Raw genomic sequence first — 7,366 nt, 5'->3', positions numbered from 1 at the left:
TAATGCTCTCTCCCAAATATCTCTCAAAAGAGTTTGTTTTTGAATTTGCCACTGTTTGTACACTAGATCAATCCTGGCTCTATGGTAACCTGCCTTGCCCACCATTGCTGCCTCTATCAGATCTCTCTGTACCTTTATCCTGGATTTGCTCCAGTTCTTTTTCTTCACTGCACCCAATGTGATATTTTAAAAATACAAATATTTTTACATCACTCTTCTTCTTAAAACTCTTCAATTACAACTTTTGAGGTAAAGTTAAAAACGTTTGACGAGGCTTATGTGTCCCTCTATAGCACAGCATTAGTCTACATGTCTAGGTGTAATATTCACGTTCTCTGCTCCAGCTATAGTGGTCTTTTTTTCCAATCCTTGTAATAGATCATGCTTTCTTACATTATGGTTTTCACTATAGTGTTTCCTCTACAAATCTTTTAGCTAATTCTTATGCTCTCTCCCAGTCTCAGGTTCAATGCTACTTTTTCCAAATTCTTTCAAATTAGACTTAGTTTCCCTTGTACATGATTTGTCCTCCCACTCTGTACTTCCTTTTATGTAGGGGTCATCACAGGTCATCAAATTCTTTGTTCCCATAATTAGAACCTTCATGAGGGTAGAGCCAGGGTCAGGCTTAAATAGAGCAGTTATCATGGCACCTAGAACAGAGGCTGTGAGAAAGCCAATGTTTGACACATGGAATATATTCAACGAACCACAAATTAAAGTAGTAACTTCTAATACAAATGCTTACTGTACATCAGCATGTATCATGTCAGCTACACATCTTTCAAAATAACTGAAGATTATAGGCAAACTAATCCCTAACATGGTTTTGGAGTGTTACATTGAGTGTAACGTGGCTCTTTCAAATTAGAGAGTAAAGTGCATATTTTGGCAATGCAAGGACTATGTTGAAAGAGTAATATATATGTAATATAATATATTGGACTTGAGGAAATGTCACAGCACTCATATCACCTGATCAGTTTTCCTAGTCATTCATATCATAATTTAGTTCATACAATCCATCACATTTAAAAGGTTAAGGCAAAAATCCTGAGGATGTTGCCAAATTTATGACAGTATTTATAAATATTCATGAACCTATAGCATTTCCTCAGGATCCCCTTTGACAAACTTTCCAGGAGAATTGAGACTTTGTCAAGATTTCAAAGATCACATGATTGATGGTTCTAGTAGCTTATTATAAATATGCAATAGTCATTCTCATCACTAGAAGTTGTTGAAAGTCTTTGAGAGTACATATGTTCATACTAATAGTAATTAGTCACTAAGGATCCCATCAGACCATTTTACCATAGGAAGTTATTACCAAATTACCCAGGACATGATCTAGGAAACTTGAACTTAAAAGAGAGATGCTGAACTATTCAAACTGGACCCATTCACATAAAACTTAAAAAGTAAAAAAGACTGACCATTTATCCACACATTGTGTTCTGAAAACAATTATACACATCTGGTTGATTATGTCACTAGGGTGTATGTCAAATCTTACTAATGAAATGAGACTGTAGATCACTATGAAAAAAACACTTATGCAATACTTTCAACCCTCTGTATTTAATCAAATTGTTATTCTTCTGGATAAAGAAGAGGAGACAGGGGAATACTTTTAAAAAATACTGGCAAGGTTGATTGGGTAATTATTACCTATCAGAAATTATAAGATTCAATGGAGAAGATGGAATGTGAGAGCATTCTCACATGCTCCTAGTGAGAGTAACATTTGATTTAATCTTTTTTGGAAAGTATTGCACAGTATTCAATAAAAGCCTTAAAATATTTGTCATTCCGCATATAGTGCATCTTAATGAAACAATTAGACTTATAGAAAATGCTTATAGAACATTATTATAATAATCAGCAACTGAAAATATCCCAAATATCCAATGATAAGAGGGTTATTAGTATAGTAATATTTATTTAAGTCATTAGAAAAAATACAAAGAGTTTTTAATAAATAGGCTTGCTTAGACAAAGGAAAGAATAAACAGACTTCCAAATTATATATGAAATTTTATAAATTCTATATAGATATAGTATGATATCAGTGATTTCAATATATGCATATAAAAATGGAATAAGAATTAAGCTCGTGATATTTTAGACTTTTAGTATTTCATTTATATAATCAGAAAATCGCATTTTATTATTTTTTAAAGCAGACTTGATGATTTAGGGCAGTTTTAGGTCAAAGCAAAATTGAACAAAAGGTACAAGGAGTTCCTATATACACTCTGACTCCACAGCCTCCAACACTATCAACATCCCACTGACCCTATATTGACACAACATTATCACCCAAACTTTATGATTTATATTAGGATTCACTCTTGGTGTTGTCCATTCTATGGGTTTTGACAAGGAATCATCATTATAATATTTCACAGAACAGTTTCATTGCCCTAAAATTTCTCCATACTCTGCTTGCTCAACTCCTCTCTCCCCAACCCCAACTTCCACGATTTTGCTTTTTTTCGGAATGTCCTACAGTCCAGAGTGTCATATAGTTGGAATCATTCAGTATGTAGCCTTTTCAGATTGGCTTTTTTTTCGCTTAGTAGTATGCATTAAATGTTCCTCCACATCTTTTCATGGCTTGATAGCTCATTTTTTTTTTTAGTTCTGAATACTATTCCATTGTCTGGATGTACATGAGTACTCATGGCTGATGCAGGCTGGCTTCAGTATTGAAATTCAGATTTATAACATAGAATGCACATTAGTGACTCCTATATTCACTTTATAGTGACAGCCTTCCATAAAAAAGAAGAGTTTTGCAGGAAATACCTACATTGTATATAAAATGTGTTTTATTGGGAAGTACAAAAGTCAAAATAAAAAAACAAAGTGTCATATGTTATAACCAGAGTTATAATTATATATTAAAATTTCTAATTATTTTTCATGAAGGCCTTTCCTATTTTGGGATCCTAAAATCATAAGGATAAGCATTTTCACAGGTGACTGGGGGCTTTGGGGCAAAAGCCATAGAGGCTTGCCAGCTGTCCCCAGGGACAGGATGTAGGGGATTTGACCTTGATATTTCCTGTAGGAACTTTCCTTTCTGCATCAGCCCCAAGGTGGTGGTTGGATTCCACCAAAATAATTGAACCTATGCATTTGGCTGCACCTGTTTTCTCAAAAATAAAGGTTTTTCCCCATTATTTTGTTTTTGCCCTGTTTTTCCCTAGGGACCACAGACCACACAGCACTGCAAGGCAGAACCTCGCTTTGCACATTATTCCAATACAATCATCCACAAGGTAAATGTGTCAGTTGTAAGATTCCTGACCTGAGAGACAAGCTCAAATGCCTCCAGCGCCTAACCACTTGAGTTCTCTGTGGGACAGCTCAGAATCCTGGGGAAGATGTTAAAGACAAAGTATGTTAAACCACAAAGTTCCAGAATTATCACTAACATTCATCTCTTAGGAGGCCTTGTTTAAGCTCCATTAACACAAAGTCTGACAAGCTGACCCTTTTGTAAAATCCCAAATGTCCATGTGTACTTATTCCTACAACTTCTTAACATGCTTTTATTTATTTATTTAAAAAATATATGTGCTGATTTATTTATAAGGATAAGATGGTTTCCTTGGTGATAAATTCAAGAGGAAGTGCGAGCATTTTATTCATTTGAATGTCCTTTCCCTGACAGGCAGGGCAGCAGTTTCTAGGACAAGCTAAAATCATCCCCTATTGAAAAAAAGAAAAAAAAAAAAAGTTACTCCTTAGCAGTCCTGGGCTACGGGTTAAACAAATTTTTTTTTCAGTGATTCCTAATTGTTTTTGAATACTGAGGCTTGGGAAGAAGTTTCCACTGGGTTCAGGAGGAAGGCGTGACATCCACATAGTGTTGGGAAGATAAGAGTAGAAGTAGGGCCCATGAAGTCTGGCCTCTCAGCCCACAGACGCCAAGATAACATCTACTAGCTTCTCCTCCAAACTTCTGGCTGTCATCTGCATTCTTACTGTGTCCAAAAGCAGCAGTTGGGAGCGCACCAGGACGACATGACCACCCTGGAACACACCAGCCAGGAGCAATGTGTGGGTATTCTTGTTATCCAGCATTTTGTCCGATCTCTCACATGGGGACATTCCTAGGCATTTCACCATATTTCCCACAGTCTCTTCAAGTGTCTTGACAGTAGACAAGATGAATTTTTCCTCCTTTTCAAACTCATCCCCTACCTCATCCCAGGCTGTTTCAAAGTTCAACTTCATGACCTTTTGGATGTGATCAGCAATGATGATTTCCAGATTTTCCAGCACATATTCATCTTTGTAGCCTTCATTATCAGTCTCCCCCGTGGTGGGGTCATAGTCCTTGACAGTGAACTTCATTACGCAGCTGAATGTGCAGACCACAGTTATGGGGTCTTCCTTGGGCAGTGCCACCAGTGTGTAACAAGTTCCAGGCTGGTTGTAAGGTAAGCTTTGGGCAGACACGTAACAGCACTTCATAGGCTTCAGTGGGCTCCATTTGTACTGTGACATTCTCCAAAGTCTGGTCGTTGAGTGTGTTTGTGCACTCAAGCTGGAACATCATGTGGTCAGTGAAGGTGTGTTTGGTGCAGTGATGACATACTCTGTCTCTGACTCAGTGAGCGTCACGGGTTCAAGTGAGGCCTTGAAGAGGGGACCCCACCCATGGAACTCTGGTGCTTTCTCCAGTTGCTCCTGGAAGATCTCTTGCCAGGTGGCTGCCACTTTCTCAGGCTGCTTGGCAGCCTCTGATGGCTCTAGAGTGTACCGCTGCAGAACTCTCTCCAGACCCGTGATGGAAACAGACCATTTAGGATATAGCCTGAATTGAGGATCTTCTGCTTCTGCCCCAGGATATTGAGATAGTAGGTGGCTTGGTCCCTTACTTCACTGTCATTGTTCATCACACACCTCTTCAGCAACACCAAGATACTGAGTAACATCTCTTCTTTCTGGGCTCCAGATATGGCCAGAGCACTCACAGCACCTGCCCGGACCTCCTCATGCTCCAAGACCAAGTGGTCATATATGAAGCAGATGTATGTGGAGGGGTTGTTGGTCTTGGGCCCCTCCTGGCCCAGGAGATGCAGGACATGGGTGGCCAGCATGGTGAACTTGCAGTTCTCAGTGAACTCACACAGGTACCAAAGCCCGATCTCCTTGCTCTCCGGGTTCTCCTCAATGATGCTGACAATGCAGTCCATGATGGCCTATTTGTACTCAAAGCCACCCTCTTCCCACAGCATGGTGAATAGGAAGTTCATGACCACAGCGTGTTTTGAGGATACTTCTGACACATGGCACTGATGGCCTGGACCACCACCACCTAGAACTCATCCAAGATCTCCGACGTAAAGGACAAGATCTGCTTCATGAAGCTGTTTTGTTCTCAGTCTTTAGGAGTATGACAATGGCCATTGTGGTAATACAACCAGGTTCTCCAGGTCCAGGTTGCAGGCCATCACTGCTGACAGATGCTCCATGACCACTTTATTGAGGGTGAGCACAGCAGTGACCTTGGAGGAACTGCAGAAAAGCTGGAGCATTGACACAGCTGGAGCCAGCTCTCTGGCACTGCAGCCTGGCAGATTGACAAGGGATGAGGCAGCTTTGTACACCACCATCTTGTGCTTGCTGGACAAGCAGCTCTCAGTGAAGTCAAACAGTGGGCTGTCATGGCTGCCATCCTCTTCCTCCAGCTGCTTGCTGGCCTCCTGGATCATCATGCAGTAGGCAAAGGGAGACTTGAGACCGTGCTTGCGAACTTGCTAATCAGCTTATTGGCAGCCAGGTGGTTATTCTTATGCACATGGTAGAGGAACCCCAGTGCATGGTACTGGGACATGAGGTTATCACTGGATGCCCCCTGCTAGGCCTCATTCACCCAAAGCTTGACCACATCAAAGCTGCACTTCAGTAGGTGCAGGGAAGATACCAGGGAAGAGATGGAGACACTGGGCTCCTTGTCCATGATGGCCTGTTTCATGTAGCACTCGATAGCCTGCAGCATGGTGCTATCAGTGATCTGGCAGAGGGCATGCAGAGTCTGGCCCTGGTGGTTGTCTTCTTTCCTGGTCATGTCCTTTGTCAGGCTGCCGGTGATGATAATGACATCCTCATTATCATCAATGCACGATATCTCCTTGATGATCAAGTAGCACATCCAACAGAGTGTGGGATCATTAGACCGAACGAGCTTGGTCATGGCAAAGAAGGCCTTGGGCACTTCAATGGTCCCTAGGTATTCGCCCTGGTTTATGAGGTAAAGGATCTTGTTGAAAATGTGGGCACATTTTCGAGGGTTGATGGGAGTTTCAATAAATACATGGGCCTCCTGGAGTACTCCACTCTTTTCAAGGTGCTGGAATAGGTTGGAACCTCCACCTGATTCCTTGTCTCTCTTGTTGAATTGCTTCAGCATGGTGGTATCAACCAGGTGCAAAGTAGTAGCTCTATGCTAGACAGGTGCAGGGAGCATCAGTTGTCTGGTTGTGGTTCCACACAGGCCACTTCCCTGTGGCCACATCACCCTGTACCTTAACATTCTGTTAGTATAAACTTTCAATAAAAAAAAAGAAAATGAAATATAGGTATATGGTAACCCCCACTCAGACTTTTGACCTGAACCAGTCTCCTACCTAGATAAATGTGGGTGTAGTCAAGATGGAAAAGCTAATTTTATCAGGTCTGAATACAGACTAAGGCACCGAGTATAGATGGTTTTAGGTGCCACCCTGAGAATCTCCAAGGTGTATAGCCTCTATGGTATTTCAATAAGATTGTTCATCTGATTTAATCAGTTAGAAACTTCCTTAAAATGTGCATATATATGAATGGCAGCTGTGGCAGCTTTGGGCAATGGGGAATTTTGAAATATGCCTTTGTAGAAATGTAAAGGGACTGAGCTCTGCACATTTACTACTATCGGGATATCCACACAACCTTAGCAAAAACTAACTGAATTCACTCCCATGCCACACGAATTCCAGTGTTCCCACCAGCAGGCAGTCTCACCACACAATAGCTCAAAATAACCTTTAAATTGGCATGTAGGGAAGTGATAATTTAGTAATACAGAAAGCAGTTCAGAAAGGTATATATTTTAATCTTTATTATGTCTGAACTTCAAAACAATATTGCAAATTCAGACTTGTCTAATCACATTTGGAGATTTAGCAAGGCAATCCTTAGGTGTTAAATCTGCAAGATTATTTAAGTGGTCAGTGGGAAAGAGGAGGATAAAAAGTATCTGGGCTGACCCCTCACATCTCCATTTCCCCAGAGATATCCAAAGGTCTTTCATTCTTTGCTGTGTGTCTTGGTATTTTCCTAAATTCTCTCTGATGAGACAGTTTTG

The 7,366-nt window shown here is 40.6% G+C and overlaps 1 pseudogene; it reads right to left on the bottom strand.

The window, feature by feature from the left end:
- Nucleotides 1–3,924: 3,924 nt before the first annotated feature.
- LOC118004558 lies at nt 3,925–6,430 on the bottom strand (annotated as a pseudogene).
- Nucleotides 6,431–7,366: the final 936 nt, after the last annotated feature.

Source organism: Mirounga leonina, unplaced genomic scaffold (genome assembly GCF_011800145.1).
Source record: "Mirounga leonina isolate KUSES-001 unplaced genomic scaffold, KU_Mleo_1.0 Mir_93, whole genome shotgun sequence".
NCBI classification, from domain to species: domain Eukaryota; kingdom Metazoa; phylum Chordata; class Mammalia; order Carnivora; family Phocidae; genus Mirounga; species Mirounga leonina.
This window is presented reverse-complemented; position numbering and strand designations above follow the sequence as displayed.